Raw genomic sequence first — 12020 nt, 5'->3', positions numbered from 1 at the left:
TGCAAATTTAAACATCACGCCCTCTATCCCTTCATCGATGTCGTTTATGAAAATCAAAAACAACAGTGGTTCTAATACTGATCCTTGGGGAACTCCACTTCTTACATCAACCCAATCTGAGGGACAACCATTTTTATCACAACCCTCTGCCTCCTGCCCTGAAGCCATCCAGCTCTTCATATAAGGATTTTCGCTATGATTCCAACCTGTTCCAGCTTATAAAGTAACTGCTCATGTGGTACTGAGTCAAATGCTTTTCTGAAATCCAAATAAACAATGTCTAAATTATTCCCAAAGTCCAGTTCTTGAGTGACCCTGTCAAAATAGCTAACCAGATCAGAAAAACATGATTTTCCCTTTACAAAACAATGCTGAGTATCCTTCAGAATTCCATTTCTATCTAAATGATCCTGAATTCCAACTTTGATCATTGTCTCCATGATTTTCCCTACTACTGAAGTTAGACTACCGGTCGGTAATTTCCCACTTCACTCTTAGAACTGCCCTTATGTACTGGAGACACATTGGAACTTTTCCAATCCAACGGAATCACTCCCGAGTCTAGTGATGCTCGCATAATTACCCTCAATGGTTCAATGCACTCACTTGTCGCCTCCCTTAAGATTATAGGGTACATGCCATCAACCCCAGGAGCCTTACTGGCCTGTAGGCTCGAATGTTTTTTCATTAAATAAACAACAACTTAAAAAAAAAATAGCACCTGCCAGATACAGCACTAGTGTTTTGGCCATAACTGTAAACTACCTCAACTTCTGGTTTAAAAGACATTAAGTTAGATACTGTTATTTACTTCTAATTTTTTTCCTAAAAATTGATTTCAAATTCTGTGCCCTGTGAAGGGCATGAAAATCGTCTTCGGTTTTCGTGTTTATTATTCAAAAATAACAGCGAATCTTTCAAAAAAAAAAAAAAAAAAACACTTCATGCGAGACTGCTGATATGTATAGAGACAGCTTTTTTACTGTTAATCTTTATGCTCACAAACAGCAGAGCAAAGTTTGCTTTCATAACGGGACATACTGGCTTTGCACTACTTTCAGAGAATGGACTCACTAAAAGATTAATCTCCCATTTAACAGCAGACAATCTAAAAACAAGTAAAAGTTTAACTACGAACAAATACATAATCCAAGTTTCATAGCATTTATGCAAATAATCTTTACTCAGAGCAGGGAAAAAAAATTGCTTTTACAATGAGTTGCACTGGTATTGCACTATTTTTGAGCTAATAAACCCGGAATAATCTGTATTCCTCCTGCCTAAGATCGGCTGAGTACAGCTTCGACTGAAGAAAACTATAATTTCTCTAGTCAAGGGGATTCGAACCCAGACCTCTTCAAACGAATGGCAGTTTTTATACTCAGCACCAGCTGATTAAACTAGCATGCAGGACTGGTATTGAATGCATAAACTTTATCACTTGACAATTAAAATTTTTCTCATCTTTGTAAATCATTTATTTTCGTGTACCGCTGCAGTAAAGAGTCTGATCTCAACAGGGTCGGGTATGCTATACACCCAATCCTGGACTGAAAAATATCCCAAATCTTAAGGGAGGGAGGGACGTCGGTTCACGCTAAGAGAACACTTCGCTGGCCTTTTACAAACATTAATTTAGGTATCCAGTTCGGCCCGAACTCTAGGGCCAGCCCTGGATCTCAACGTTTCGTTAAAGCAGGAGTTAACATCTGTCTTCTCCTACTGCGAAAAATACTCATCCCTAGCTCTTGTTTAAAGTAAGGCAATACCAAGGCAACTCTTGGCGAAGTGTATCCACAATACGACAATGATACACTAAGCAGCAAACTCAGTCTCATACCTATGACCAGAAAGAGGATATTCTAAACATGTACAATGATCTTATAAAAGCATGAGGATATGCCCTAGACTTAACTATGCTATTAAGAGTTCAATTTTGTTTATGTTTTTCATCCTGAAACTTGTTACTTAACTTCCATTATAAAGTTAAATCCTGAATGATTTATAGATATTTTTTATTATTAATATATTAAAGAACTATGTATTTTCAAAGTGTACCTTAACTCCGGCATGTTTTAGAAAATATAAAATAAATAAGTTATGTAGCCTTCAGTTCTTTGCAGAACATTAGTTTCATAGTAACACCAGGAAAATTGGGTCTAAGAGGCATGGTAGATTGTTTACGGAAATGACGTCACATGAGTTTCTCAAAGCGCATGTCTACTTCAAATTCTGAAAATGGTAGTAGTAGTAGTAGTAGTAGTAGTAGTAGTAGTAGTAGTAGTGGCACATGATGCAAGAAAGCAAGTGTAGGAGCTTATGCAGCATCAGCCAAAAAAAAAAAAAAAAAAAAAAAAAAATCATCACGCCATTCCCTCCAAATGCCTGTCCAGTTCCTCTTTAAATTTATTTAACCTATCAACTTCCACAACGACAGATGGAAGTTTGTTCCAGCAATTAACCACCCGCTGGCTAAAGGCAAATTTCCCCACATCTATTCTACATCTGTCCTTTCTTAATTTGAACTTATGTCCCCGTAGGTTCGGAATCTGAACAAGTGGAAGGATCCCATCAGAATTCAGCGTGCTCAACCCATTCAAGGCCTTATAGACCTCAATCAGATCACCGCGCAGGTGCCTAGTCTCCAGCCACTGCAATTTGCAGAACTTAAGCCTCTCTTGGTAAGAGAATCCCTTCATTCCCCTCACCAATCGTGTTGCTCTTCTCTGTACACGCTCAAGCAAATCTACATCCTTCCTAAAATGAGGCCTCCAGACCTGTACGCAGTACTCAAGGCGTGGCCTGACCATTGCCTTATACAGAGGGACAATCACCTCCTTTTCCCTGCTAGCAAAATTCCTATATATCATTGACAAAACCCCATGACCTGCCCTAGCAGCCTGTCTGCATTGCTCAGAAAACTTCATATCTGACTGCACAATTACTCCCAGGTCTTTTTCATTTTCTACCACCTTAAGTGTAGTACCACACAGTTGGTACGTTTCTCTGGGGTTACTTCTACCCATATGCAGTACTTTGCATTTGTCAAGGTTGAACTTCAGTTGCCACTTCTTAGCCCATCTGCCCAAATTATCTAGATCCTGTTGCAGTAGCACACTGCCATTACTGTCATTAACAACCCTGCCAACCTTTGTGTCATCTGCAAACTTCGACATTAAGCCTGATATACCTTCATCAATATCATTGATAAATACACAAAACAACAGTGGACCCAACACCGAACCCTGTGGGACTCCACTAATAACATTAGTCCATGAAGAGCAGCACCCATTGATTACCACCCTCTGTCTTCTCCCACTTAACCATCCTTTTATCCATTGTAGCAACTTACCCTTAATACCATTCTGCTCCAATTTGTACAGTAGTCTTCCATGCGCAACAGTGTCAAAAGCTTTCCTGAAATCCAAGTATATGATATCAAAATTATTTTTCGCATCCAGTTCCTTTGTGACCACATCATAATAACCAATCAAATTTGTCAGACAAGACTTTCCCTTAACAAACCCATGCTGTGTTTGAATTATTGCTGCAGTCTTGTCTAGATGATCCTGCAATGCATCTTTAACCAGTGACTCCATTATTTTACCCGGAACAGAAGTTAAACTAACTGGTCTGTAATTACTCGTGTCACCCTTCGATCCACCTTTGTGAATTGGGGACACATTTGCACATCTCCAGTCCGTGGGAACCTCCCCTGAGTCCAAGGATGCTCTCATAATTATGGCTAAGGGTTTGCTTAGTTGCTTTGCCGCCTCCTTTAAAATAACTGGATAGATCCCATCCACCCCAGGTGCCTTTCTTATGTTTAACTTCAACAATTTCTCCTCCACTTTGCTCTCAGTTATTACAAAATCATTAAGCACACTGCTACAATTTGATAACCTTCTTCCATTTTCAAACTGTAATAATTCCTCACGTGTGAATGTAGATGCAAAATACTCATTCAGTTTGTTTGCTATCTGAGCAGGATCATCAACAGTCGAACCATCGATGTCAAGTGGACCAATCATATTCATCCCCTTCCTTTTAGAGTTTATATAAGTAAAGAAATCCTTGCTGTTTTTCTTAGCATCCTTTGCCAAAGATTTCTCGTAATCCGCCTTCGCCTGCCGAACCTCCTTTGTGACCTGATTACAGACTAGCTTATATCTGCCACAGGCTTCTGCGTCACCTGATAATTTATATGCATCCCATGCATTTTTCTTCTCTGTCACGAGTCTCATTAGTTCATTTGATAACCATTTAGGCCTAAACCTTGAACGATATTTCTTAATCGGTATATAAAGTCTAGTAGCTTCCACGATTAATTCCTTGAATGCTTCCCACTTAGAATTTACTGTTGGTAACATCGTCAGTTGATCCCACTGTACAGAATTTAAAAACTGTCTGAGACCACTGTACTCCCCTTTACGGAAGCAAAAACCCTTTCCTTTACCCCTGACGGTAGTTACCTCTTTGAGTAAATCCCACTTCAGCACACTGTGATCACTGCCACCTAGTGGTTCCTTTATCTGCAAATTCTTAATACACGAATGATCACTGCTGATAACCAGATCAAGAGTGTTACTTTCTCTGGTTGCCTCTCGAACATGCTGCTGCAGAAAACAATCATCCAATAAATCCACAAAAGTCTGACTGGTGTGTGAGTGACCAACCCACAAGTTCCAGTCAATATCTGGGAAGTTAAAATCCCCCATTATAAGACATTCAGATTTACTGGCCCACTCTATTTCTCTGTACAATTGTTCATTGTACTCATTCAAGTCATTAGGCCTATAACACACTCCTACCCTTATTTTTCCTTTCGCAGTGCTTATCTCACACCAAACTGACTCAACAGAGCACTGTTCATCTATATTAACTGGGTGCACTTCCTTTGATTTTATGTTTTTCTTAATTAACAGCATAACACCCCCTCCCTTTCTGTCCTGTCTATCCTTTCTGTACACATTTCCCCAAATTCCAGTTCTGCATTCCTTATATCTTTGTGACACCACGTCTCTGCTATCCCAACAATATCCGCCTTTGATGTCTTGACCAACACTTCAAATTCATCAAATTTATTTACTATACTTCTAGCATTGGTATACATGCAAGCATACATGCTCCTATGCCTATTCCTGGTTACCCTAACACATCCCATATACCCAACTATTCCATGATGACTGCCATCCGTCCCTGAAACCCCCAACACCCCTCGCTCCAGGTCGCTTCTTATTCTAATAGAAGTTGTGCAAGAATCGCCTTCACCTCTGCCTGCGGTTACTGTTAAACTATTAGTCTTTGTATCCCCCCAAACTAGCAGTTTTCCGACCCACCTAACACTGCCTCGATAGCATCAGCAAATATTCTTGCACCCTTTCTATTTAAGTGTATCCCATCCCTGTAGAAGCAATCTCTCCTGTTAACAAGTACAGTCCAGGCTGAAAAAAATTCTACCCCTTGAGCCTTGCACAATCTTTCCAGGGCCGAATTGATCGACAAGGCTCTCATCATATACTCCCTCCTATCGTGTCTGGGCAGAATTGCAGACACTTTCAAATTCAACCCTATTTCACGGCTTTTTTTCAACAGTGACCTGTACTTGTTGAGTAATTCTGCCGGTCTCCTACTCTTAATATCATTAGTGCCAACGTGTACAACTATATCACCTTTTGTGCCCTTGAAAGATGATATCCGCTCTACAACGTCATCAACCTTTGCCCCTGGCAGACATACCCAGGTCCTGTTCCACCTATCCTTTTTACAAAGGATGTTCCCCGTTTCCCTGACAATAGAGTCACCAACAACAACTAGTTCCTGTGGGACCAGCGCATTCTGCCTTAGGGGTTGCCGCTGTGTTGCGTGATGACCAAGTGCAAGCTCTGGCGTTGATGTGGGCAGCTGAGAGCCTGATGGGCCCCTCAATTTAGTTCCTTCGAGGGCATCCACCCTGTCCTTCAAGCTCTCATATAGGCCCATAAGAACGCTGAGTTGTTGCCTGATTTCGATACACTCCTTGCATCGCGCACACACAAAGACATCCCCCATGGCAATATCATGTTCCGTTCCAGAGAGTTCGGCAAACATTTCACAAGTTGCACATTTCTTTAGGCTGTGATGCGTTGGAGAATTGCCCCCCTCAGTTCTCCCCCGAGTCACAGCACTCCTGCCACTTTGTGCCCGTTGCTTTGCTGCTCTAGTTTGGGGCATGGTAGTTTAAATTAATAAAATCAATAAATTAAATATCAATAGTATTTGAATAGAAACTATTAAATAGAAACAGTGAAGCGTATTACTATATAATTATGCGTTAGAGCTACCTAGCTACCTCAATTAAAAAATTTGAATTCCCTACCACTATATCCAAAAACAATGGCTACCGAAATGGAACGAAATAACGGTTTTACCTATCGTAAGTAAAATCCACAAAAACTCTTTATCTAAATTAAAAATAAAAAATAACCAGCGTAACTATAACTATATGACTACGTATTAAGTACAATATAAAATAACAATCATGTAAATAACAGGTAAACACTTATCGTTTTTGCAGAGCCTGTAACTGATAGCTGTAACTTTTAAAGAGATTCAGCGCCCTCTATAGTTTACGCAATTCATGGGTATTTCTCTTCAGGGGAATTTTGAGTTTAGCATTTTGTTCCCGGAAATTCGAAAACCCTAACTTCTTAGAGATTTACTTACAGAACGGGTTAAAAAAGGGATTTTCCTTCCTGTTATGAATGGTTTGGAGAAAACATTTTGTTTCTGCGCATGTGCTATATTGCCAATTAACTCCTCCAATCAGCGCACGGCAACAAACATATATGCAGCATAGCCTAAGTGATATGTCTCAAAAAAAAAAAAAATAATAATAAATAAATAAATAAAATAATAATAATAATAAAATAAATAAAAATAATAATTAAACGATTTCTATTGGTTCTATTTTAATCAAATTTGAGACGGCTCTACAAATTACTCTGAGACAGCCAAATTTCATGAAAATTCATCCGGTCAAGTTATCACATGGGATCTATTGGACCATTTTGATTACAAAAGGTAGACATCTCTTTATAACTCGGCCGCGTTATAACCGTGTCTAGTTTTTGTAAAAAAAATCTGTACTGGTAAGCCATTTCAAAATCAAAAACAGCTCTTGGAGAGGTGTAATTAAGTCGAAGTATAATTAAGTCGAAGTATGAGGAAATCTGAAATGAGTCTCAATAGTTACTTGGTATGGCTTTTGAAATCATTTTTACTGTTTTGCCAAAATTATTGTGCTCGAGAATCTCTCTGGTGTTGCCTCGAAAGTGGTGCAATACCAACGCAACTCGTTTCCTTTTCCTTGCAGGTTTCCTTTCTCTGAGCATAAGGAGAAAGGAAACCTGCAAATGAGTTTGTAATTCAGATTTTATTTGCTTTTTGGGTAATTTTTTAATAATAATAGAAGATTGGCATTTTTTATAGACGTAATTTATTATAAGGTAGTGTAACTCATTGTAAAGGCAAAGGTAAAGAAATATTGGCATTTCGTATTTTTTTTGGAAGATAGGAAACTCTGGCTCTCTAAGAATTGCTTAATATGCTTAGAGAAAGTGTCAAAAAGGGGGTTTGGTTTCGTTCTTTATGCTTGTTTATTATTTTATAGAACAAAATAAACAGAATAGAGAAAGGCACACACCAAATAAGTTTCGCTTTGATGCGAGTCCATCTATTTGCAGTGGCAGTCTTACGATTTTCCATATGGGAAAGGGCCTAATGTAGTGCTTGGGGAATCATTAAGCTTTCATGTAGCAATAAAAACTGCACATTATTTTGATCATAAGAAGTGAAGCTTTAGCCCCTAACCGGGTCACCAATATCTAATTGTATACCCTGTCATGTCAAAACATTATGATCATCCATCGATTGCTAATCGTATCAGTAAATGTGATTATTGCAGGTTCGTGATAAGAAGTACTTGACCAACACGGGATGGGACGCGATCTGACAGACTTCGAAGGGATGATTGTTGGGTACTGAGTGAAGGATGACAGTATTACCGAAATTGCGAATCTTGCAGGGATGTTTGCGGAGTGCTGTTGTTAAGGCGTTCCAAGAGTGGAGGGATGGTGGACAGAGTAGCAGGGGCAGTGGTGGGCGCTCGCGCCTCATGGTAAACGTAGTCAGACTGTCTGATGTGCGAGCCGATGGACGGAAAATGATGGAACGGCTCACCATGAAACAACGAACCTTCCTCCGTATGTGTCGCAGGAGAGCAACCCGGTCAAAGAACCCTGCCGCCCATCACCAACGACGTCTAAAGTTTGCATTTGAACCTTGTCATTAGTCCAGGATTTTTAAAAGTTGCTTTTTGCGATGAATCACGTTTTATGCTATGGCATGTGTACGACCGATGAAGGAAATTGCGACAATATTTGTAGAGGAATCACTCCAATGTCCTCGTCCAATAGAAACAGAAACAGGCAGGTGGCGGTAGTATTTTGGTAAGGGGGATGTTTTACAGGCAAACTACTTCGGCTCTCACACCCCTAGATCGTACTCTGAATACTAAAAATACCGCATTGAAAAAAGGCGGCACTCTGAATGCTATCTAGCCATTGTGGCCGATCAGGCACACCCCTTCCTTCATGGTGAGTAATCGTCTTTCCGAATGGTACAGGTGTGTTCCAGCAGGATAATGACCCTGCTGGAACACACTGCAGGATAAATCACTAATTTTAGTGATTTATTTTCGCTGTGTACCACCTAACGAGTACCACACTTAGTTGATGTGAATTTTTTTGTTGTGTTTATTTGATACAAATTTATTGAATTCGTATTTTATAATAACAACAATGTGAACTGATAATATGGCCCCTAAAGAGCGCAGTAAGAAGAAAATGTCTATTAAAATTAAACAAAAAATGTAGCCAAAATTTCAACGTCCGAGGTCTTTGAACGAATATTAAAATAAAAATTACTATTTTTCTCCGGGGGGGATTTTATTCCATCGGGGTGAAACTCACCCCGGTCATCCCCCCTGAATTCAACACTGTTCCTAGATCTCATCTAAAGTAGTGCAATACTAAGGCAACTCGTGGCGAAGTGTATGCACAATACGACATTGATGCACTAAGCAGAGAGTTTTTCTAAATAAAGCAAATTCTTTTTAAATAAGTTATGTATTCTTCTGTTCTTCCCAATACATTAGTTTCATAGCAACACCAGGAAAAGTCGGTCTTTTAAAAGACATGTTATGAAGATTGTTTACGGAAGTGACGTCACATGAGTTTCTCAAAGCGCATGTCTACTCCAAATTCTGAAAATAGTTTATGCAATTCATGGGTATTTCTCTTCAGGGGAATATTTGAATTTAGCATTTTGTTTCCCGAATTTTTGAAACCACTTAGATTTATTTAATCTACTTACAGAACAGGTTAAAAAGGGATTTTCTTTACTGTTATCAGTGCGTTGGAGAGAATATGTTGTTTCTGCGCATGCACTGTATTGCCAACCCACTACTCCAATCAGGGCACAACAAACAAAAAAAAAATAATAATAATAATAAATAATAACTCAACGATTTATATTGATTCTATTTCAATAAACGCAGATTTAACTTATGTGTTTATAATTCAGGTTTTACTTTCTTTTTGGGTAATTATTTAATATTAGAAGATTGGCGTTTTTTGTGACGTCATTTATTATAAAGTAGTGCAATACCAATGTAACTCGTTGTGAAGGCCAAGGTTCAAATTTCACGCGTTTCATGCCACCCACAAACGAAATAAATTTGGAAAAATTTGAAAACAGAAGGAAATACGTAATATATATTATTAAAAATTTTTAAACAATTTATAAAGATAATAAAGATTTATTATTATTTTATTTTATTCTTTATTTATTATTATTATTTTATTTTATTCTTTCTTTATTATTATTATTTTATTTTATTCTTTCTTTATTATTATTATTTTATTTTATTCTTTCTTTATTATTATTATTTTTTTCTGGCTGGTGCAGCATAGGCTCCCTTGTACCATGTGGCATTCTTAGTCTTTTCCAGAGATTTTAAAAAGGGGTTTCCTTCCTTATGCCTGTTTATTACTTTATAGTACAAAATACAAAATAAACAGAATAGAGAAAAGCACGCACACACCAAATAATAGTTTCGCTTTGATGCGAGTTCATCTGTTTGCAGTGGCAGTCTCAGAATTTTCTAAAGGGGAAGGAGCCTAATGCTCCAGAGGCATGGGCATCTACTGCCTCTAGACCAATTAGGCCCCCTTTTCTGCTGAGTTTGGCTCTTAAAACGGGCCATAAACAAACAAACTTCCTCCACTGCTAAGGACAACTGATATGGCCAGTTTGATACAAATTCACAGGCTCCTCATGCTGAATAGGGTGAAACGCCCTACGACGACTGTCAAAATGATCGTTGGCAAGATTTCGGCACCATCATTCTGGGACTTGTGCTCTTAGCGAGTCCCTCAGCCTTCCCTCACAGTGACTCCAACTCTGTGCCCACATCCCAGCCGTCTCCACCTATCGGATAGGTCTTATCCGATAGGTTCCTGCTTTTTCAGCTACTTTCATGTGCCCAGTCTTTGGATGCTGACCTTCAGAAGTTTGCTTGTGACAGGGAATACAGACGCCGTATCCATGAATTGTACTTCCTCGTCCCCGATCCTTCTCTTCGAAGCTCGTCTTAGTGCCGCATCTGATATGAAGTTGGCTTACTAACTTTTCAATATTATCTGGTGGTATCTGCATTAGTGTTCTCCATTGGTGAAGCGTTGGTAATTCTAGATAGTGTTACTCATACAGGGTGTCTCAAAAATATTGGTAAAAACGTTTAAGGGAGGTAGGTAACATCTAAAGGAATGTGAATCGCATAGGAACCCATAACCGGAAACGTCACCGTAAGTACCACTCCATACTTCGACTAAAAGTCAGGAAGAAGGCAGTGATTGGCAGCTGCCACTTGCTGTTTAGCTCTGCCCCTCTCCTCCTAGGTTGACATGCCTCGGGTGTCTATCTCCCCTACTTGTCGCTGCTTTAAAATCGGGAACTCGTTTCCGATTTTAAAACAGGGGGACGGGGAATAAACACCCTCCTTAAGCTAAGCATCCCCCGCGACGACACAAAACAATCAGAAACAAATGCATCACCCAATCACAGAACTCGACGGTACAATTACTCCATTCTATGACCACGCCCACCGCGCGGATACAAGTGGTACCCAAATAATAGATTTCAGCCAAAGGCCGATTGCTTCGGGTTCCATAATACATGAGGAATATTGCTGCATCCAAAAGAGCAGGACTAAAATATTTACCTGAAATATTTACAAATTATACAAATATTTGAAATATTTACAAAATACTAAACTATTTACAAATACACAATATTCATTAATATACAAAAAACGTTACAATGGAACGTAAAATTTTAGACAGTGAAGCACGTGCACGAGGTTGGTAAACGTTATGGAGGCAGTTGTCAATAATTAATTGCATTTGTAGTGACATAATTGCCTCGCCCACTTCTCCCATTGACTCGAACAAATATCACTAGGAGGAAACTTTTTAATGTATAGAGAGATATCATTAAGTTTTAGCAAAAGCTTATGGTTTTAATGGTACTCAGGTACTGTAAAACCATTTCCACTTGAGCATAGAATTTAAAGTGAAAGTTAAATTAAATTAAACAATGCTCCAAGATAAAAGGAGTGCACTACTCTTTTCTTAGGTTGTCATTCATAAAACTCTCTCTCGCTTGTTCTAAACTGACACAAACTAGTCAATGGCCATAATCTACTAGAGTGCTCTATTATTTTTCCTTTTTTTAAGACACGTTAGCATATACTGTATATAAATAAATAAATATAAATTTCTGTTTATACTCAGGGACGGCCACACGGTCAAGGGAGTTCACAAGGTCGAAAGAATACAAGAAACAGCACCGTATTTAGCAGTAACAGCCTATGTAGTGCGCCTATTGTCTTCACCGTCTGTCCGTCCGCACGTAATTAC

This window comes from Mastigoproctus giganteus, chromosome 3, assembly GCF_048544385.1.
Source record: "Mastigoproctus giganteus isolate SK-2022 chromosome 3, ASM4854438v1, whole genome shotgun sequence".
Classification (NCBI taxonomy): domain Eukaryota; kingdom Metazoa; phylum Arthropoda; class Arachnida; order Uropygi; family Thelyphonidae; genus Mastigoproctus; species Mastigoproctus giganteus.
This window is presented reverse-complemented; position numbering follows the sequence as displayed.